The 24,486-nt window shown below is 37.3% G+C and overlaps 1 non-coding gene across 1 annotated transcript; it reads left to right on the forward strand.

The window, feature by feature from the left end:
- The first annotated feature begins 217 nt into the window (after nt 1-217).
- On the forward strand, nt 218-324 carry LOC125925011 (U6 spliceosomal RNA). Its single transcript, XR_007458665.1, has one exon. It is a non-coding gene; the product is annotated as a U6 spliceosomal RNA (small nuclear RNA).
- Nucleotides 325-24,486: the final 24,162 nt, after the last annotated feature.

Below are 24,486 nucleotides of genomic sequence, written 5' to 3' on the forward strand. Positions count from 1 at the left end.
ATGCTCAGATCCCACCTCTTAAATACGCTTCTGAATTAAAATGGGGCAACTAATACTTGCATTCTTCCTTATTTGCTCTTCCAAGGTAGAAGGGGGAAAAAAATGCCTTCAAGTAATTTTTCGTATTCACAAGTTATCATGATGAAAAGTACATTTTTGTGGACCTGGTTTAACCCTGGCCATGCATTAGGGAAATAGCGTGTAAACAGCTCTTCCTGGGCTCGCTTTGGCGGCACATACACTAAAATTGGAAGGATACAGAGAAGATTAGCATGGCCGCGGCGCAAGGGTGACACACAAGTTCGTGAAGTGTTCCATATTTAAAATAAATAAATGGATAAATAAATAAATAATAACAAGTAAATTAAAAAGTAAACAGCCCTTCTTTCTCATTGTGTGTAAAGGAAGGGCAATAATTGTGCGGCTCTGGGGCGTAAGGATACTGAACAGAACCTCACGTCTTTAAAAAGATCAGTGTTGGTTTATGACTATATTGCCGTAGTTGGCAAAACCATAATTGCAGAAGGATGAGGAGGAGTTTATAAAACTGGTATCTCATAATTTCGTATGCATACAGCTTTCCGTCCCCCTTTTCTCCTTATATTTTAAAATAATCTTTAAAAACATAAATCGTTTGATCCTTAAAAAAGGAAACATAAAGAGTCTTTGAATTTCCAGCTCTGCTGTCCTATATTTAGCAACAGTGGTTTACCACTCCCTTACATAATAATGTAAGATTTGCAACACTAAGCAAACCTACCAAGGAACAGCTATCCGTAGACCCTGTTAGATTTTCGTATCTGAGCTGGATACCAGTTTTTACCACTTGTATTTTTCACAAAATGTTAACTCTAGCATGCTGACACTTTTATATATTTTCAATTAGCTTTATGATGCAGTCTTTCTTAGTCTTAGTCTTTCAATTTTTTAATCTTATGGTTATATAATATTCTCATACATTGCTATTCCATAATTTCCTTGACCATTACTCTAATCATGACTCCGTTTGTTTCAATATTTCTTGTCTTCAACATTTTGTTTCTACAGACACCTCTGAAAAAGCAATGCCTTTAATTTGTCACCTTCAATAAATGCCAAATAGTGGTGTCACAAGTTTCGAGTAGTTACAAATCTCACTTATTTCCTTGTAAATGCTGATATTTTTCTTCTTCTTCTTTTTAATATTTGTTTATTTATTTATTTATTTATTTATTTATTTGGAGAGACAGAGCACGAGTGGTAGAGGGGCAGAGAGAGAGGGAAACACAAAATCTGAAGTGGCCTCCAGGCTCTGTGCTGTCAGCACAGAACCCAACTCGGGGATTGAACTCTGCAAAATCTTGACCTGAGCCCAAGTCGGACACAACTGAGCCACCCAGGAGCCCCTGACATTTTTTCTTCTTAAAATATGCTTCAAACTTTTTCCCTTTTGTCTTTTTTCATCATTTTTTGGTGTTTTTTCCTTTACTGAATCTTTGTATTTCTTCCCATATCTTTAGGCTGCAGATGTCCCTAGAGACCTGTCACCATTTCTCCTGTCTGCAACTAATTTGTGTCACCAATTTCTTTTTGACTTTGATGTCAATGTGAAGTTCAATTGTTTCTGATATTCACAAGAATAAAGCTATAAAAATGTTCATAACTTGCATAAACTTCTCAAAACATCGCATGCAAATACACACCCATCTTCAAAGGAGCTCCCATAGATTTTTATTCTGGTTCAGAGATCACACCATTATGCAAAGTATTTTTCTTATTTTGGAATTTCCTTGGAAATCAGCTGATTTCTCTTATAATTACAACCAAGACGTATTATTCAGAATGATTGCCCTCTTTGTTTTCCAACAACGAGCAGTGCAATACTTTTAACTGGTTGCGATTTTATCGTCAAATGCGAAAATTTGAAGACTGACACACGTTCTTTGACGTTCCTTCCATCAGAAGTTAGGGCCTGTGTCCCCTCCCCATGAATATGGATAGGCTTTCTAACTGCTTTGACCAGGAGAATATGGTGGAAGTGACAGACGCTCTTCCAGATTCCAAGCAAGCCATGAGAAACCGAAGTTTCCGTTTTTTTCCTCTTGTAAAACGCAGTAGTGAACTCTTGCGTTGCCGCGTGAATGGCCAGCTATGCTGAGCCCACCCGGATGTGGAGAAGCCCAAACTAGGTACGTGGAGATGTTGTAGAGAGAGAGACACGCCCAGCTCTTCCATTCAGCTCCTAGCTTTTACGTGAACCCCCCTGAAGCCTCAGACATGATGGAGCAGAGACAGTACAATCTGTGCGCTTCGAACATAAAATCGTGAGATGTAATAACGTATTTTTATTTTAGGCCACTCGGTTGGGGGACAGTTTTTTACATGGTAATAGAAACTGGAACGGGTAGTGACTACTCATCCTATTTCTGGAAAATTAAGTTATTTCCAGTTTTATACTATGGTTAATGATCCTCTATTAAATATGTTTGGTATAAATCTAGACGAATATTTGCTTATTTCTTCAATAGAAACTCCTATAAGTAGATTACTAGGTCAAAGGGCATAAAAATACTTGTAAGCTTCGTGATATACACTGCCAAGTTTCATTCTGGAAAGATGATGATAAACCACACTCCTCCCAGTAATGAAAAAGGTGACTGTATATTCACATCCCTTCCAACATGGGTTATTAATATTTTAGAAATTAGTGGTCAATATGATAGCCATGTATTTCTTATGCTCTAAGTCAGGATGAACCTTTTCCTTTCAGATGATCCTTTCTTTTTCCTCTTTCATGAAGTGCCCCATGGTATCAGAAGAAACTACTCCTAAATCAACTTAAAATTTTTATTTAATGCTTTATTCTTTGAATCCAGAACTTTAACCATCAAAATTAAAAAGAATCTCAAGCATCACATCAGGCTTAATGTTATTTCTAATAGGATATATGTAGGAATAGAAAACTCAGCTTCAGTACATTTCGAAATTGACTCTATTGAGAATTCAATATGTAGTATGTATATACATGTATATAAATATGAATATATAAACAACATATTTTACTTCAAAATGTTAGGAAAATACTTCTTTACTGAGAAAATTCTATTTTATGCTGTCAACTTGGGAAGACAACGTAATCACACAATTGGCATTAGAACATTTTTTCTCTATTTTCTTTTTTTCGCTTTTTTATTTTAAGCATATTTACTTTTGTTGAAAAATATATCAAACACCCAAAGGAATGAACATGTCTGTTATACTCACGGAATAACAATGAAATGTACAACAACTGTAGTGGTTGAATAATGGATGCTCAAAGAGATACATTTACCTAGAACCTGTAAATGGGACTATTTTAGAAAGGGTCTTGGCAAATGTGATTAATTAAGCTAAGGATCTTGAGAGGAGATCATCCTGGAGTTGAGTGGACCCTAAATTCAATGACATATGTCTTCGTGAAAGACAGAAAAGGAGAATATAGACTTTCGGAGAAGACCATGTGAAAATGGAAACAGAGATTGGGTTGAGGCACACACCAGCAGAGCAATGCCAAGAATTACCACCGGTGCTAAAAGAGAGGCATGGGACAGATCTCTCTTAAAGCTTCCAGAAGGATGGGGTGCCTGGGTGGCTCAGTCGGTTAGGCATCAAACTTTGGCTCAGGTCATGATCTCCCAGTTTGTGGGTTCGAGCCCTGCACTGGGCTCTGTGCTGACAGCTCAGAGCCTGGAGCCTGCTTCCAATTCTCTCTCTACCCCTCCCCCCCTACTCTCCTCTCTCTCTCTGCCCCTCCCTCCTACCCTCCTCTCTCTTTGCCCCCCCCTCCTTCTCTCTGCCCCCCCCCACTCTCCTCTCTCTTTCCCCCCTCCCACTCTCCTCTCTCTCTGCCCCTCCCCCCGCTCATGCTCGGGGTTTCTCTCTCTCTCTCAAAAATAAATAAACATTAAAAAAAAATTTTTTTTTAAAGCCTCCAGAAGGAAAGAACTCTGCTGATACATAGATTTTGGACTTCTGACTGCCAGAATGGAGAGAGAATAAATTTCAATTGTCTTAAACCTTCCACTTTGTGCTAATTTGTTAACAGAAAAACTAAAATAGGTTAAATTGACAACACCAAATGCTGGCAGGGATGTGGAGTAACTCTCATTCACCGCTGGTGGAAATGCAAAACAGCACAACCACTTTGGAAGACAGTTTGCTAGTTTCTTACAAAAGCAATCATATACTTACTATACAATCCAGCCATCATGGTCCTTGGCATTTACTCAAAGGAAATGAAAACTTAAGTCCATACAAAGGTTTAGATGTTTGTAACAGTTTCACTCATAACTGCCAACACTTAGAAGCAACCAAGATATTTTTCAGTAGGTAAGTGAATAAATAAAAGGTGGTACAACCAGACAATGGAATATTATTCCATACTAGAAAAAAATGAGCTCTGAAACCATAAAAAGACACAGAAGAAACTTAAATGCATATTACATAGATTTAAAAAAAGCCAAGCTGGAAAGGCTACATACATTATGGTCCCAACTGTATGACATTCTGGAATAGGTCAGAAAAACTATGAAGACAGTGAAATGATCAGTGTTTGCCAGGATTTGGGGGAGTGAGGGGCAGAAAGGGATAAGCAAGAAAGGCACAGAAAATTTTTAGGGAAGGAAAAGTACTCTGTATGATACAGTAATGGTGAATACATGTCATTGTACATTTGCCCAAATCCATAGAATGTGAAACATCAAAAATGAACCACAATATAAACTGTGGACCTTCGATGATTATAATGTGTTGATATAGATTTAACAATTGTAGCCAATGTACCATTTTGGTGAGAGATGTTGATAACAAAGAGGCTATCCATGTGTGGAAGCAAAAACTACCTAGGGAATCTCTGAAACTTCCTTTCAATTTTACTGTGAACCTAAAACTGCTCTAAAAAATTAAGGCTTTTTTAAAAATGAAAGTAAAAGAGAGGCAATTGCAGATTTTTTAAAAAAGGACTGAAACCAGTTTGTTAAGAAGTTACCTTGGTATCTCTTCCCAGTTGCATCACCTTCCTTCCCTACCAAAAGTAATCACTATCCTAAACCTTATATTAAGCATTCCCTTGTTTTGCTGTACGGTTTCATCATAGATGCATAGATGCATGATAGATGATTAGATAGATAGATAGATAGATAGTCTAAACTATGCTGTTTTGGTTTTGTGTGTTGTTGCACTTTATGTAAAATGGAACACTGTATACATTGTATATCTTTCTAACTTGCCTTTTGGGTTAATATTATGTTTGTGAGATCCTTTCATGTTGCTTTAAACAGATGAAGTTCCCCTTTATAAAGCTTATTCATTCTACCGTTTGTCAACCTGTTGTTGAGAGATATGTGGATTGTTTATAGTTTTCTTTCTGCTACAAACAGTGCTCCTAAAATCGTGTTTGAATTATGTCTCCAGGTACATATAACAAGAATATCTCTGGCTGAGGAAGTATAACTAAGATTAGAACTACTGGAGTCCGTGCTAGTCACATTCTTCAGGTAATAGCAGAATATTTCCAAAGTGATTGAACCGATTTTCACTCTCATCAGCATTAAATGAGTGTTCCTGTTGGTCCATAGCCTCCAACCATTGTTATTGTTTAGATCTAATTTACATAGATTATTTTCAACCAGGAAAATGTCAACTGAACATCAGAGAATCATTTTTTTTTATTTTTAAAGGCATTATTATCTAGAATCAGATAAGCATATTCTGAGGACCTACTGTGTTTTGTACCTACGTTATTCTATTTAATCCTCACAGCACCATCAGGAAGATTTTTTTTTTTTTTAATATATGAAATTTACTGTCAAATTGGTTTCCATACAACACCCAGTGCTCATCCCAAACAGGAAGATATTTTAATTGCACACGTACAGCTGAGGAAACTGAGCTGCAGAGAAATGACTAATTAACTGGTTTCCACAGTTGTTAATAGCCAAGTACTCACCCAAAGATTCTGGCTACTCATCTTTCTGTGATACCCCTCTACTTTTCAAAACTGAAAATCTGTAGAGCTATAGCCGTGTCACAAACCAAGTTCATGTACCAACTTCCTAAAAAAAAAAGAGAGAGAGAGAGAGAAAGAAAAAGAAAAAAGAAAATTCTAAGGACCAAATTAGAGTGGAAAACTGCCACTCATTTTAGATATACATGACGTACTATTGACAAAGAAGAAATCCATTTTTAATGCTTCAGCATATCATTAGGGAGGCAAGCTGACTGAGTGAACTGAGCTGGCATTTATCACTGAACCCAGATAAAGAGCCACTGAGTGTGGTATTCTACGACCTTCTTCCTGACAGCCACTGACAATGTATCCAATTACTTAAGCAGTCTTTCTAGCATCATTTAAGCAGGTCTAGCTTTCCTTGTTCCACTTCAGTACAGGGAAGGAAATAGTTGGACACTTCAATAGTAGCATCTGAGAGGAAGGAATCTCCTTTTTTTAAATTCCATGATCTCTGGGTGCATCTACACCTTGACAATCCATTTTTTAGCATATGATTATGAAAACGAGATGAGCATTAATAATCCAGTTTAATATATTGTCATAAAAATAATAAATGACGGCTTCTTCATACTTCTTGCCCCTTAAGATTTCAAGGCAAGCAATAAAAATACGACAGCTTATAGGAGATAACACCTAGCCTCTGAAAGGCTATCTCTATCCCACCAGATACTAGTTAAAGAAAGATGCAATTTTGGAGATAAAATGAAGCATTGACAGTATAAGGCAGAATTTGCTGTGATGCTTGATAGATCCCATAGGTACCCACCCGACAACTGACAGCTCTCTGTGAACAGATTTCATCCAGTCCCTGCCCATCACGAGGCATGTACAAAGGCTGGGTTCAGAGCCTGCATCCACTAACTCTGTTGTCCTCAAAAGACCAACGCCAGGTAACATGACCAGAGGACTGCCTTTGCCAAGACAAAGATTGCCAAAGGATGCTTCAAGGGAACATTTTATTGGGCAGATGCTACTTTGCTGTTGAGACAATCCTACTCAAAGCATACGCCAACATAATTCTCTCTGAATACCATGATATTATAGAGATGACTTTTGTCTTCAGTGAAAATAAAAAGAGCTGACCACAAAATCCTATATACAAAAAAGGTCTGTTGTCCATCATTTCCTCTCACAAAAATCTATTGATTAGCACTTCTATAAAATGACCGTTGATATTCTCACTGATGGCACTAAGTTTCTGTGTTTCTGAAACATTTAAGACTTGGTATTAGAGTTGGTTGCTATATGCATTATTTCGGTTACTTGGTTTTTTTATACTGCTGAGCCTTAGTGTAACTAACAGAAGAAACAGCTAAATAATTAAAAGTAGTTGCTTTTGGGGAATGGTACCTGGAGCAGGAAGTGGTCAGGGAAGGGGTGTCAAAAGGGGTGGGGAAGGTAGAAAACAGAGTAGCTGGTTTTCATTATGAGCCTTTCAGTCTCATTTGATTAATAACCGTTTTTGCATATATTTCTTTTATTTAACATTTATTAAAAATTAGAGATGCCTCCAAACTTTACGGTTTATGCAACATCTTATCTCCTCAGTTGCCTCATGGAGTAGACTTACATGCCCTTTCTTCTTTTTTTTTTTTTTTTTTAAATTTTTTTTAACGTTTTATTTATTTTTGAGACAGGGAGAGACAGAGCATGAACAGGGGAGGGTCAGAGAGAGGGAGACGCAGAATCTGAAACAGGCTTCAGGCTCTGAGCTGTCAGTACAGAGCCCGACGCGGGGCTCGAACTCACGGACCGAGAGATCATGACCTGAGCCGAAGTCGGCCACTTAACCAACTGAGCCACCCAGGCGCCCCATATGCCCTTTCTTCTTGATTTAATAGCTGATTATTTGACTTGGGCACATCATTTAAACATTCCAAGTATTAACTCATCTAGGATAGTAGGGCTAATTTTACTGCCCTCTTGGTAACACGAGATTTTATATATCAACCTAAGTGATATGGAACAATTTAAACATCTATAGGCAATGGATCCTTTTATAGCTACAGTAATTGTCATTTTTTTTCATGCCTATTCATAATTTGTTGTAAAGGCAGGCTTGAAGCACAGCTGTTTTGTCATCGTGTGTAGAAATCCACTGAAAATAATGTAAGGTTGTTTGTGGTTTTATTGACCTCAAACTTTGATCCTGTACTATCCTGTACTATCATTGATCACACCATGACATTTATTATACCCTGAATTTAAAAAGCAATCATTATATTTTACCTATACACAAGAATAATTACTTTATTATTACATATTTTAATAATCATTTTTATATATAATTTGTGGGTTTTGTAATTACTTAACATTGTGATAATGATATCATAATAATTTTATTAGCAATTTGAAATTTGGAAACACGATAGAAATTGATGGCTGAATTATATACTTAAGCTTTATTAATCATACTTTCCTTCTCTTTAATTTTAACCAGACTGTATTATTGAGCTTGAACATCTTCATATGCTTTCCTATATCTAATTGCATGATTTCTGCTTTGTCTTTGATTTTGAAATGCTTCACAAAGATCTTTTATTTCCTATTCTTCAGGAGACTCTAATCTTGAATGTAAACATAACCATTTTTCAGAGCATCTGTCCCCATTCGGTTTCCACATAGATTACTGTATTCAAATGGAAAAAATAACCTGAATATTTTTCTACACACGTTCATTGGATATTTGGAATCGAATCCCAGATTGGAATGTTTTACTCATCCCCAAAATGATCCATCTCACTTTTTAAAAAGTATAATTACTAGAGGTAGCATAAAGAAAAGGACAAAAAGAGAAAAGCGTGGCTTGAAAACATAAAAATAAAGTGAAAAATTAAAACAAAAATTAAGACAATAAAAGAAAAAGAATAAAGACAACGCATGTGAGATAGATAATTTTATCCTCAATTCTTATGTGTTAATTTTAGTATAAGTTATTTGATTACAAAAGTAAGACAAAAATAAGCAACATAAAAATAAATGCAAATTCCTAAATTTTTCATGTATTTAAAAAATGCTAAATTCCAGGGGCTCCTGGGTGGCTCAGTCGGTTAAGCGTTGGACTTTGACTCAGGTCATGAACTCGCGGTTTGCGTGTTCGAGCTCAGTGTCGGACTCTGTGCTGACAGCTCAGAGCCTGGAGCCTGCTTCCGATTCTGTGTTTCCCTCTCTCTGTTTCTCCCCCGCTCACACTGCCTCTCCCTCTCTCCCGCTCTGTCTGTCTCTCTCAAAAATAAAGATTAAAAATTAAAAAATAATTAAATAATAAAATTAAAATGCTAAAACGTGACAACATTAGATAAAACTATTAAGAAAATGATACAATCCCACTGTCATGTTGTTGGTTTTCACGTGCATTACTTTATCCAAGCACACACTGGAAAACGTACAACTGTCTGAACACAGTCGAACCTTTACTTGCAACTAATTTCCTTTAGTTCTAAAATGGTCTCATTTGTGGAATTTTTCTTTTGCCGTTTCCGTTAAGCCACTTGATGTTCTGATAGTCACAACCAAAATATTATTACAGAAATTAATCATTTCTTCTACTCCTCTTAATATGCTATAAATAACTTACTAATTCGCTATATTTTTAGATCTTTTTTTCCAAATAAACTGCGGCTGCTATGAACAGCAAGTTGTTTATTTTTTTAATCCTCAGAGCTGCACTTTAGAAACAAAAAACTGATGTCGGTGCCAATTCAAAACATAGTCATTTTTTAAACTATTGTCTTGCATCGCTCTAAAATTTCTCCAAATTTCCTCATGTTTACTTTAATGAAAAAGTGTGGAATTTTCAACCTTTTATTTCCTTGCTTCCATTAGTTTGTTTTTAAGAACACAAGGACTGCATGGAGATATTTTTTAAGTTTTTTTAAAAATCCAAACTACACAGAAGTAAGTCGAACAAAAATTTGAAGTATCTCTTCGTGTGCTTATCTCATCCCTTTGCCAGAAGTTATTGATGCTGCTAATTTATTCCAGACTTTCTCTATCCATGTACAAATGTACCACGTTGACTGATGTTTCACTGTTTCTCAAAGGCATGGTCTCTGGAACGGAAGATAATAAAAGAAAATTAATTAATATTAATTGAATAATTACTCTGTGCTACTAACAATTTAGTTTATCATTCCAGAGTGTTATTTTCACCTGAATTTTTTTAGAGAAATTATAAATTAAAACAAAAATTAGGTAGTATGGAATAGAAGACGAAATATTCATTGCTTAAAAAGATGATGTAATGGTGCTTTAGGAAAATTTCTTCAGTATGGGACATTTGGGTATGTGACCTTACATGCCTCATCACCCTGCCCATTTACCATGATTGTTCTCTACCTGTAGGGGCTATTCATTAACAAAAAACCTGTCCTTATATTAAGGGCAAGACTGTTTTTTGTATCTAATCTAAATAATAAGGTGTGTGGTAAGTAGATGTCACCATTCCTATAAAAAGATGGAGTTTCCTTTGGAAAGAATGTACATCTACTGAGACAGAAAGCAATGTTAGTATTAGTATTAATCTAACAACCAACTTTACTGAGTAACTACTATGTGCCAGGAACTGTTCTGGGTGAAGGAAATAGAACACTAAACAGGACAAGGAAAGCTACTATTCTAACTGAGCTTACATTCAAATGAGGAGAGGTAAGCAGTACAAATAAATAAGCGGAAGGAAAGCACTGAAGGTGATATGTGCAATGAAGAGAATAGGTTGATTTGACAGGATGTGAATTTTGAATTAGTAGGCCACGAAAGGCCTCTTAAGATGAGGTGACAGGAAGTGGCATGAGGGTGAGCCTTCTAGGCAGACGGGAGAGCTGTCACAAGTGTACTTAGATACAGTGAGCTTGGAACGCTCAGGTGACATGAGGTCCCAATGACTGAAGAGGCCAGATGCATAAGGATCTGTAAACAAAGGTGAGAAGTTGAGAGTTTAAATGCATTGGATGAGATACCACCTCACAGCTGTCAGAATGGCTAAAATTAACAACACAAGAAACAACAGGTATCGGGGAGGATGGGGAGAAAGGGAAACGCTCTTGTACTGTTGGTGGGAATGCAAACTGAGGCAACCACTGTGGGAAACACTATGGAGGTTCCTAAAAAAACTAAATTGCTATGATCCAGCAATTGCACATTTAGGTATTTACCCAAAGAATACAAAAATAAAGATTCAGTGGGGTACATGCACCCCAATGTTTATAGCAGCATTATCTACAATAGCCAAACTACGGAAACAGTTCAGTGTCTATCGGGTGATGAATGGATAAAGAAGATGTTGTATATATCTATATCATTATCGATATCGATAGTGAAATATTACTCAGCCATCAAAAAAAAAAATGAAATCTTGCCATTTGCAATGACGTGGGTGGCGCTAGAATGTATTATACTGAGTGAAATAAGTCAATCAGAAAGGCAAATACCATATGATTTCACTCACATGTAGAATTTAAGAAACAAAACAGATGAACATATGGGAAGGGGGCAGGGAGAAGAGAGGGAAACAAACCACAAGAGACTCTTAACCATAGAGAACAAACTGAAGGTTGCTGGAGGGAAGTGGGTGGCAGATGGGCTAGATGGGTGATAGGTATTAAGGAGGGCACTTGTGATGAGCACTTGGTGCCATATGCAAGTGACAAATCACTGAACTCTACTCCTGAAACCAAAAACAAACAAAACAAACAAAATATGTTGGGAAGCCACTGGAGGATTTTAAGCAGAGATATAGTATGATGTGCTTCATGTTTTAGAAAATGACTCTCCTTTGTGGAAAAAGAATCACAGGAGGTCAAGATAGGTAAGGAGGTGGGTTAGGAGCCAACTGTGGTAAAACAGGCAACGATAATGCTGGCTGGACTTGGGTACCCAGAATCCAGTCCTGTGGTTCTCCAATCTCAAGTTGAGGGTCAAACACAGAAGGACCAAAGAATGGAGATCTGGGGGTAAGAGAAGAAAAATAGGGAAGAGTGGAGGTTGAGCTGTGATTATTATTACAACAATTACTATAAATTGCTGTTTTTGTAAGCATTTGTGGAGCAGAGCCAGGAAATGTTCTGAGTATTATCTTGCACATTCCTTATGGCAACGCATGAGGTAGGTACTATTATTACCACCTTCTACAGCTGAGCACACTGAAGCACGGGGTGGGTAAGTAAACTGTCCGACCTCCCTGCAGGATGGGACAGAGACAATTCACATCTGGGAGGTTGGCCACCAGCCCCACATTCTAACATCCTCCCCGAACCATCTGCAAAAGGCAACGGAGGCAATGCTTGCTCTACTCTCCAGAAGGCATAGAGAGATCAGAAGCATAGGTGTTCCTGGGCCCGGTGTGTGTCAGAGCACCCCTGCCATGGCAACTTTGGAAATAATGGCTGTGCATATGGGTAAAGAGATTTGATTGACTGAAAACACACCGTGGTGGCAAAAGGATCTATGAGAATTGAGAGACACCAAGGAAGGGAGACTTCCTCTTGGACCCGGAGACCCGTGAAATTCTGTCAGGCACTACCTCTCAGGGACTCTTAGATCAAACACTTCTCTTCATACAGGGTTGAGACTCACTGAGCATGACTCTGCAGACAAGATTTTCCAGTTCTCCTCTGCTTGGAGCAAATAGCTATAGCTGAACAATGTCACTTCACCAGTAAGTTTAAAACCCAGTTTTTAGCCAACTAGGTCTAGCTACTTTCTTCACCACAGCATACTACCTCTTCAAAGAATAAACACATGCCATGATTTGGAATAATTTACTATCCCTTACGTCACTTTTGAAATAGAAGTTCCCACAAATACACTGAGTGAAGGCAGAATTATCAGAATCAGAATTTTAAAAATTGGTTGCCTCTAGTTCCAAGGAGATAGTGGGGGGGGGGGTGCGTGGGTGGCTCAGTCGGTTGAGCGTCCGACTTCGGCTCAGGTCATGATCTCACGGTTCGTGGGTTCGAGCCCTGCGTGGGGCTCTGTGCTGACAGCTCAGAGCCTGGAGTCTGCTTCCGATTCTGCGTCTCCCTGTCTCTCTGGCCCTCCCCTGCTCACGCTCTGTCTCTCTCTCTCAGAAATAAATAAACATTAAAAAAATTCAAAGGAGATAGGAATTTATAGGGATTGGAATGTATAATGGTCAGTATTTGCCATAATACCTTAGCAGTGCCTTTTAATCATACTACAAATACCTAAGTCCAAAAGATCATCAGAAACGAATACTAGTGGAATATACTATTGGAGTACTAGTCCCAGTGGAGTCATATTATTGACACTAATCTACTGTGTTGTGGGTTGAATTGTGTCCTCCCTAAAAGACAGGTTGAAAATCCAACTCCTGGTACCTGTGAGTGTGACCTTATTTGGAAATAGGTCCAATTCCTTGCAGATGTAATTAAGATACATATTCAGATGAGGTCACTCTGGAGTAGGATGGACCCTTATTCCAATCTGACTGGTGTCCATATTAGAAAAGAAGAGACACAGGGGTGCCTGGGTGGCTAAGTCAGAAACTCTTGATTTCGGCTCAGGTCATGATCTCACGGTAGTGAGCGTTGAGCTCCGTGCTAGACGTGGAGCCTGCTTAAGACTCCCTCTCCTTCTTCCTCTGCCCTCCCGTGTTTGCTCCCTCTCTCTCTATCTCAAAAAAAAGAGAGAGAGAGAGAAGAGAAAAAAGAGATACAGAAAGAGTTGTGCAGGAGAAGAAACATGTGAAGACACAGATACACATAAGGAAGAAGGTTCCTTGTCATGATGGAGGCAGAGAATAAAGTCATGCCGCTGCAAGCTAAGGCATGGCTGTGATGATCCACAACCATCAGAAGTGAGAAGAGAGACAACATATCCTGCTGACACCTTATTTCTGGACTTCTAGTCTCTTGTGAGAGAATAAATTTCTGTTACTCTAAGCTACTGGAGTTAGCGGTAATTTGCTACAGCATTCTTAGAAAAACTATAACGCGTACTGCTAAAGGAATCTTAAGAGACTTCACCTTACTTCAAGCTACATGGTCATTCACATCAGGATGGAAATCACCGTTGCTTCCATTTTCACTAGCCTTTGAAGATAGACACGGTATCTGTTTACTCTTTCTTTTCATAATGTTAGAAATGAATTGCTTTCCTTGTTATTTCAACCCACACAAACCCCTAAGGAATACTACTTAATTCATAGTTTGGTCAGGTAAGTATCATGGATCTTGCTCATGCTGGTCTGGGGGCATGGTTTCCTCCTAGATCCAGTGAGAAGTCACCCTTAATGTCTTCAAGAAATACATTATCTTCTGAGTCTTACAAAATGTCCGAATAAAACAAAGTCAAGAGGAAAAAATAAAAGCAATTTGGGATCTCATATTTCCATGTCTGCCCTGGAACACTTCCCCGTCTTCCTGCCTCGAACACTGCCGTGGACAGTGGTACCCTCTCACCCAGAATCCTCTTTACGACATAGTGTTCAGAGAACGAACAGCCGAGATGCCTTCAAAAGTATGTGTTGAGAAGAAGAGGCTGTTTTGTCCTGGAGAACGGATGGGGGGACGTAGGGAGTTTCAGAAACCTACTCATTCAGAAGGGGTCTGAGGAAATTGTGAGGCTGGACGATTTACTCAACCGGTCTATACCTCCGTGTACTCGCCCTACAAGGTGGCAATAAACAGTACCCACCTCGTGGGTTGCTATAAGGAATGTGCAAGATAATACTCAGAACATATTTAGAATTCTCGTATTTGCTGGTGAAAATATGAAATGCCACTTTAGAAAAACAGTTTGGCACTTCTTCAAAAGGCTCAACAAAGAGTTACCACAGGACCTGGCAATCTACTTCCAGGCCTATACCCAAGAGAAATGAAACCCACGTCCCCGCAAATGCTCGCACAAATGTTCGTACCGGCATTATTCACAACAGCCAAAAGGGGGACACAAATTCAGTGTTCGTTAATTGATGAATGAGGAAACAAAAGTTGTGTTTCCATACAGGAGAATGTAGTTTGGAAATAAAAACTAAAGTGCTGATACATGTGACAGGACGGGTAAGTCTGGAACACTTTGGCTAATTGAAAGAAGCCAGTAACAAAAAACCAAATATGATTCCATTTACGTGAAATTTCCAGAATAGGTAAAAGCCATAGAGACAGAAAGTAGACTTGTTTCCAGTGACTGGAGGAGAGGAATGAGGAAGCACGGGGATATTAAAAATATTCTAAATTTAGGGACCGTCCGGGTGGCTCAGTCGGTTAAGCAACTCTGCACAGTGCAGAGCCTGCTTGGAATTCTTCCTCTCTGTCCCTCCCCCATGCTCGGTCTCTCTCTCTCTCTCTCTCTCTGAAAATAAATAAATAAACTTAAAAAATGATTTTTAAAATGTTTAAACTTAGATTGTGGTGATAGTTGCACAATTTTGTCAATATACTAAAATCTACTTAGCTGTATACTTTTTTTAAGGTGTACATGTTTTAAAATACATATACATTATAAAATGATTACCACAATCGAAATAATTAACATGTTCATCACATCACAGAGCCTTCTGTGAGTGTGAGAGAAAAGTTAAAATCTACTCTCTTAGCAAATTTTAAGTAAACAAAACAGTATAATTAAGTACAGCCATCACACTGTTAGATCTCCAGAATGTATTCATTTTGCAAACCTGAAACTTTATATTCTCTTATGAACTTTTCTCCATTTCTCCCCATCCCACCCCCAATCCCTGATTACCACCATTCTGTTCTCTGCTTGGATGAATTCGACTTTTTCAGATTCCACAAGTAAGCGAGATCATGCAGTATTTGTATTTCTGGGTCCGGCTTATTTCCCTTTAGCATAATGCTCTCTGGTCTCATCCTTGTTGTCATAAATGGCAAGCTTTCTTTGTTTTTTAAGGCTGAATAATATTCCATCTCTATACATACCACATTTTCTTGATCCATTCATATGTCAATGCTTAGGTAGACTACATTTCACGTCTATTATGAATAATGCTGCAGTGAACATATCTCTTCCAGATACCAATTTCATTCCCTTTAGAATATACTGGGAGGTTGGGTTGCCAGATCATGCAATAGCTATATTTTTAATCTTTTGAGGAACCTCCATACTGTTTTCCAAAATGAAAGTACCAATTCCTACTAACAGCACACAAGGATTCTTTTTCTCCCCCACATTGTCACCAACACTTCATTTTTTGTTTTGTTGTTGTTTATATTTTTGAAAAAGCCATTTGAAGAGGCATGGGGTGATGACTCATTGTGATTTGGATTTGCCTTAACCTGTGATCAGTGATATTGAATGCCTTTTTATATACCTCTTGGCCATTAGTATATATTCTTTTGAAAACTGTCTATTCAGGTCCTTCGCCCATTTTTTTCACTGGGTTATTTATTTCCTTGCTACTGCATTGTTTTAGCTCCTCATATATTTTGTATATGAACTCCTTATCAAATGTATGGTTTGCAAATATTTTCTCCCATTCCATGCGTTGTCTCTTTACTCTGTCGATTGTTTCCTTTCTTGTGCAAAAGCTTTTTAGTTTGATGCAAACTTATTTATTTTTGCTTTTGTGGTCAGTGTTTTGTTGCCATATTCAAAAAAACCATTGCCAGACCGATATCGAAAAGATTTTCACCTATGTTTTCTTCCAGTAGTTTTAGTTTCAAGATCAATATTTATTAAATAATATTTATTATCAATATTATCAAATGGGTAAATGGTATCATATGTGAACTATATGCCAATAAAGCTGGGTTTTAAAAATCAATTCAAAAAAAGAATAAGTCAATGACTTATAAAAGATTATACTTGGGGTGCCTGGGTGGCTCAGTCGGTTAAGCATCTGACTTTGGCTCAGGTCATGATCTCATGGCTCGTGAGTTTGAGCCCTGCACTGGGCTCTGTGCTGACAGCTCAGAGCCTAGAGCCTGCTTCAGATTCTGTGTCTCCCTCTCTCTCTGCCCTTCCCCTGCTCATTCTCTCTCTCTCTCTCTCTCTCTCTGTCTCTCAAAAATCAATAAACATTAAACATTTTTTAAAATAAAATAAAATATTATACTGTATTTTAATGTAACAGAAAAAATAATTTAAAACTGTGTATTCACTGGGATGCCTGGGTGGTTCAGTTGGTTAAGTGTGTCTGACTTCGACTCAGGTCAATATCTCATGGTTCATGAGTTTGAGCCCCACATGTCTGTCTCCCTCTCTCTCTCTCTCTGCCCCTTCCCCACTTGAGCTCTTTCTCTCTCTCTAAAAATAAATAAATAAGCTTTAAAAACAAAAAAATCCCAAAATTACTAGCCACATTTACAGACAAATGAGCAAACTTAAAAACAAAAAACAAAAAAACTGTGTATTCATTTCCTAGAGCCGCCATAGCAAAGCACCACAAACCGGGTGGCTTAAAACAACAGCAATTTATTATCCCACAGTTCTGGAAGGCTAGAAGTTCAAACTCCAAGTGTCAGCCAGATTGGTTTTTCCTGAGAAAGAATCTTTTCCTTGCCTATTTCCTAGCTCCTGGGGGATGCCAATCATCTTTGGCATTCTGTCTTATACGTGCATGCCTCAGTTTCTGTCTTCATATTTATATGGCCATCTCCTTCTTGTCTTCGTATGGCCACCTTCCCTCTTTGTCTCTGTCTTCTCTTCTTATAAAGACACCAGTTATATTGGATTGGGGTCTAGCCTTAAGATGTCATCTTAGTCTAATTACAGCTGCAAAGACCCTCTTTCCAAAGAAGGTCACATTCACAGGTACTGGGGATGAAAACTTTGACATCTTTTGGGGGGACAAAACTCATTCTGTAACAGACTGTCAGTTATTTCAATTGATTCTCTTATCTAGTCCCTTGTTTTCAATAGTTCAATGTTAAGAATGAAGTAGGTACTAAATAAATATTCATTGACTGATTAAACCATTCAATCTATAGAGCTGTCTACTTTAATTTGAAAGACCTTTAGGGATAGAGTCTATAATCTTACTTGAATTTATGTCCTAATGTTTAATTAAAGGAGTACTTCCTTCTAATCAAAGGCTTTGCATTTGCATTCTTTGCCAAAATAACTAGCTGATGGATTGTTTGCTGAATTGATCCAATCAGTCATTTAGGTGGAACTCTGTTAACTGGTGAACTCAGTCAGAATGATCTTGAAGGTATAGCCATGTTGACTCACCTTCTTTTAAAACAGTTTAAGCTCATTTCCTCTTGCTTTGTCCTCTGTGGAGACAGAGAATGTTCTTCTGATAATAATCCTTTATCCTTCTAATATCCAGGCCAAACAATCCCAAATTCTGTAACCTTTCATTTGAGTCCATATATGGATTTTTAAGACCCACCAAATACATAAGAAATATTTATCTGATAAATTTTATTTAAAATGTAACTAATTACACAGCCCTCTATACCTATGTTACTCTACATTAAAAAGAAAAACACACAAAAATTTCACTTAGACTTCTTCAAATATTGTATGCTTGTTGAAAGACTTTTTTTTACCATGGATCGTAAGCCATTTGCTATTTTTTAATCTATATTACCGCCCCCCACCAGCTTTCTTGAAATTTCTTCCATGATTAAAAGGCATAATCATCTTCTAAGATTAAAAAGCATAGCTTTGGACTACCGAAAGTAAAATATTTGGCTTCAAAATTTTTCTGTTTATCATTATAAACAAACATATACCTTTTTTTGAAAATTCCGGAGGTAATTGACTAAAACATACTTTCACTTGTACTTTAATTCTTAATTATCTTGCAAAAGGAAGTTACGCATAACTTCTTTGTTCATGTATGTTGAATGTTAAGTCAATACTAGAAAACCTGTTCTGAAATATGTTAGAGATGGCCCATCTACTCTTTGTATTTATATCACTACCTGGGTCTTCATTGCAGCTTACATTTCATTTTAAGTAGGTTGAACATAAAATAAATTTGAATATTAGGCATAAGTGTGTGTTGTTTGGGAGGAACCATTTTACTAAATATATTCAGAACCATAAAATATTTTATTGATTCTGGTTCATTTACAGAACAGGAAGTAGAAATGGAGCCAATCATTTTAAGGGCTGTAAATGGCTTTTTAGAGCATTCCAAATGTATAGGAAAATATCTAAATGTATTTCATCTTGTTTCTGAGAAACATTTTATTTAATTTAGAGCAATTAACTATGAGAAAGAATCGATGTTTCACTAGATAAAGAGGAAGATTTTCTTTATATGTGGCATGAAGAGAAGGTTTACAATGATTTTTTTTCTCTTTTCTTCTTTCTTTTTTTTTTTTTAACTTACAGTCCTGTGAATGGGAATCTCTCCCAGTGCTGAGTATCATTGATCCTGTCTCCATTTCTGCCTCCTGGATTCTGTTCCCAGCCCCTATCCGTCCTGCCTTCTTCTCTGGTTCTCAACTTAATTCTCTTACAGTTACAAGCCAGTTATAGGCTAACTTCACTAGGGAAACTTTTTGTACTGAATACCAGGGCGTTTGCCTGGATTCGAAGAGGGGACAGGGAAGGAATGATCTGGTCTGTTATCGCTGGACTGATGGTCTCATAAAGCACTATACACAATGTACTATCTTTTACTAGGAAGTAGACTTAAGGTTTATATTTTTCTCCTAACATGAACAACAAGCGGAGGCTTTATGTGCAGTTGTATTAGGATCTCTCAACAGTAATAACAACGGACGTATGTGGAGCTTTTAACAGAATTATTGTTGGGGTAATTCAGATGAAAATCAACGAGGGCCTTCCTTAGAGTCTCCATTTTAGGTGCAACTATGTCCCTCTCCTGAAATGAGAGTATTTTGAAAACAGAGGTCATGACCCACTCATCCCAGTATCTTCAGTGCCTAGAAAATATCTTCAAAATATCTTCAAATTCAATGAATACTACTTATTGGTGTTTTGCTTCTGCTTTTGATTGCATATATCACAAATAAAGCTCAAACCTTCTGAATACTCTCCCCCTTCCAGAGGTAAAAGCTATTATGAATGTAATGTTTATTTTTCCTGAAGATATTTTTATACTTTTTTAATATAATAGATCATATACCCGTATACAGGATGATACTGATTTAATAAGTAATTACACCTTATATAAATGGTATCAGATAATAGATGCTATTTTATAACATTTTTGTTCAACATCACATTTTCAAAATATGTCCATGTTGGAATGCTTGTCTCTCTAGTTAATTGATTTTAACTACGGCCTAGTAACATTATTTGACTATACTTAAATGTTGAATTTTGTCAGATGCTTATGTGTCCATTCATATATTTACATTTTTTTCCTCTTTAATCTGGAAATATGATGTGTTGTGTGAATACACTTGTTTCTGGTGGGAAATCATCTTTGCATTTCAGGAATGCATGCTATATTCTCTTTGGTCTGATATTAATATTTCCAGAATAACTTTATTTTGGTTATGATTTTCAGAGTACATACTCAACTATTTGTTCCATTTCTTGATTATAATTCTTCTATATGTTCTCAGTAACACATTTTTAGTCTAGTTTGAGACTAGACTTTGATACTAGACTAGACTCTTTTAATAAGAGAGTTGAATATGTTTATACTTGTGATTGACATACTTGGCCGTATTTCTATTTTTTCTATTTTTTGCTTTCCAATTAATATTTAGTATTTGCATTTTTTCTCTAACATTCTTCCACTTATGGATCATTAATACTTTCTAATGCTGTTTAGTTTCTATATGATTTGGAGGCTATTGATTTCATTTCTTTTAGTAGTTACTTTAAATTTTTGACAGAAAAACTTAGTTTAAGAGCTTTAAAAACTTAGTTAAAAACTTCAGCTAAGAAATGGTGAAGATATTAGAGAAAATATTTGTAAAACATTATATCCAGAAAAGGACTTGTATTCAGAATATACAGAGAACTTTCTAAACTGAACAATAATTAGAAAACAAAGCCACCCAGTTTAAAAGATGGGTAAGCGATCAGAATAGACACTTCACCAAAGAAGATATACAGATGGCATAAATGAAACTATAGTGATGAATATATGTCATTATGCAAATTGTTTTTAAATAATTAATAATTACTTAAAGTTATTTATTAATTCAAATCCCAGAGAACTGTACAACACAAAGAGAGGATCTTAACATAACTATCGACTATACTTAATAATATTTATATTGGGGTGCCTGGGTGGCTCAGTCTGACTCCTGATTTTGGCTCAGGTCATGATCTCATGGTTGTGCCATCAAGACCTATGTCAGGCTCTGTGCTGGGTATGGAACCTACTTAAGATACTCTCTCCCTCTCTCTCTGCCTCTCCCCTGCTCATGCATACTCTCTCAAGATAAAAAAAAAAATCAATATTGGTTAATTCATTATAACAAATATACCACATTAAAGCAAAATGTTAATAATAAACCAAACTCTGCATGTACACAAGGGGTAGGAGTAGGTAGGTATATGGAAATCTATGTACAATCTGTTCAATTATTCTGTAAATCTAAAACTGTACTAAAATAACACAGTTTATTATTTATTTTTTTAATTGTTTTAGGTCATCTATATACATAAGATGTATAATAAGGTACACAAAATTATCTATATACATAAGTTAATCTCTTTATGGTGAAATAATATTGTTTTTAACAAATGGTAATAGAACATCTATATGCCAAAAAAAGTGAACTTAAACCCTGACTTAATACCATACAAAATATCTAGCTTAAAAGGGATTATAGACCTAAATGTATAACCTAAAACCATAAAACTTCTGGAAGAAAACACAGGAGAAAAATGTATGTTAGGTTAGGCAATAATTTCTTAGTTTGCACAAAAAAATGCAAATCATAAAAAAAAAAAAATGGATAAATTGGAATTCCTCAAAATTTAAAACTACTTTTCAAAATACTCTGCTAAGAAAATTAGAAGATTGGGGTTGGCTCAGTCAGCTAACGTTAGACTCTTGATTTTGGCTCAGGTCATGATCTCACAGTTCATGGGATCAAGCCCCACTTTGGGCTCTATGCTGACAGTGTAAAGCCTACTTGGGATTCTCTTTCTCCCTCTCTCTCTGCCCCTCTCTTGCTCATGCTCTCTCTCTCTCTCTCAAAAAAATAAATAATTTTTTAAAAAGAAAAGAAAAATAGAAGACACAAACTGAGCAAATATTTGAAAAATAAATATCTGATCAACGACTTAAATCTAGAATATATAAAGAACTCCTACAATTCACTGATAAGTAGACCAAAAAATGTCTTTAATAGTCGAAAGATTTGAACAGACAGTTCATTTAAGAAGAGGTGTGGATAGCAAATATGCACATAAAATGATGCTCAACACCATCATTCATTACAGAAGTACAAATTAAAAACACAATGAAAAGGCACTGTATCTCTACTAGAATGACAATTAAAAACAAAAACAAAAACAGACCAGACCAAATCCTAGAAAAGTATGAAGTAACTGAAACTTTTGTACATTGTTCTTGGGAATGTAACATAGTACAGTTGCTTTGGAAAACAATTTGGTAGTTCCATATAAAGTTAAATATTTACCTACCCTAAAACCCAGCGATTACACTTCTAGGCCTTTACCCTTGAGAAACAAAAACAAATGTCTACATGAAGACCTGTACATGAATGTTCATAGAAGAGTTGCTACAAATGGCAATAAAACAGAGATATCACAAGTTATAATACATATCCATACAAGGAAAAATATTTGGCAATACTGTTCATTGCTTTACCAGCTTTTGGGAGGGGCAGAATGTGATAGGATCATGGATCCCACGGATCCCATGTGCTACACCCACACTTGCTACAAAATGGATGCATTGTTGTGAGGTGATTTGTGTGATACTGTTTCACCGAATTAGACAATCTATATCATCTGAGAATCTAAGGACAGGAAGGATAAACTCTACCCAGAAGATATGTCAATTCTAGCCAAAATGAAATGCTGCCCCTCCTGGGCAAGATAGGGACCCATGTAATCAAAAGGCAAGTTGGTCTCTTTAAGACATAGCGCAAAAACGGGCTCAGCTTTGGCCGCTATGGTGGCAGATTACACCTTGGCCATAGCAGTATCTCGATCAAGTTTGGCGGGTGGGAGTCCATTTGCATGAACTCTATCCCTGCCCGTATGGCTGCTCCATTCAGAAGCCCACTGTTGCAGCAATGGATTAACTAATGACGACAGCTTCTGGCCAAAACAAAATCGCTGAGTCATTCTGGCTGCTTGGCTGGTTCCTTTCTTTCATGTTGGATATTCTCTGTTCCATACTAATTGTGACGTAAAGATACTCATGCCAGTTTCCCTAAGTCCAGGCACATGCTTCTTCTCCCGAATTCCTTCTCCTCAACCCTCCAGTCTCCGTCCTCCCAGGTTCCTGGGCAACTAGCCAAACCATTCATCACTGTTCATAAGTCCATGTATACTCTTTGTTGGGTTACTTCACTTTCCACACGAAACAGATGTTCCACTCAAAGCTCTTCCCATTGGGAGGATCTCCTCACACAACTCTCTTTTAGGGCCACTCCTGAATAGTCCACTTTTAACTTTAACCCACATAGAAAGTCAATTCATCCCTAACTTATGCTTGACCTTTCTCCTTCTTCCTCACCTTTCTTCTCCTTCCCCCCCTGTGTAGCCATACATAGCGGATGATATGGAGTCCTGGGCCACGTGCTGTTGAAGGCTTCCTGTAGTTCTGGCCCCAATCTTGTCTGATCCCCCTTCCACATTATTAATGGATTGCACCGAGCCTTCCTGACATTATATCATGATGGCTGTGACAGAACACAGCTCATAAGAGTCAGCTCTGATCACTTGGTTATTTGAGTTTCCATGATCAGATGCTTCTTCTCATCAGGACTCAGGAACACTCCAGGGGCTATTTTTAAAGTGGAGTATAGTTTCACTTCGGCAGAGGTCATGGCCTCCCTCTGAAAACTTAGGAATCTTGGTTGTGATTTTCCTATTGGGGCTTGCCTTAAATTCGAGAGACTTTTCGTACCACAGACAGCTTTAATACCATTGGACTTGCAAGGTTATATGAAGGTTAAGTGGTCCATGTGGCCAGACCACTTGCCCCACAGCCTAGACCTGCTGCAGAACCTTTTCCTTCCTGGGCCAGACTTGGTAAATAAATCACAGCAATTTTCTCAAGTGTGAAATACGCTTCCTCCAGAATGCAAGAAGGCCTACCAAGCACTGTGCTTTCTTCTCGCTGATGGCAAAAGCCATCTAGTTCCATGGTCCAGATAGTTACTTACTACTTCCCTTAAATCTCTTAATTCCTGAGATATTATTCTTGCCAGTGTGTTCTTTTCTACTAGTATCAAATCCAGGGTCATCACCGGAAAGAAATTTAATTCTTTCACTGCTACATCAACCTGGAGATATCAGGACTCCACGGACCAGCAGTGATGGAGTTCTCACTGTCAGCTGGTCAGGAAGTAATCCAGCTTTAATTTCCCATTGTAGAGTCTGCTTCCTGG

This window comes from Panthera uncia, chromosome F2, assembly GCF_023721935.1.
Source record: "Panthera uncia isolate 11264 chromosome F2, Puncia_PCG_1.0, whole genome shotgun sequence".
NCBI lineage: Eukaryota > Metazoa > Chordata > Mammalia > Carnivora > Felidae > Panthera > Panthera uncia.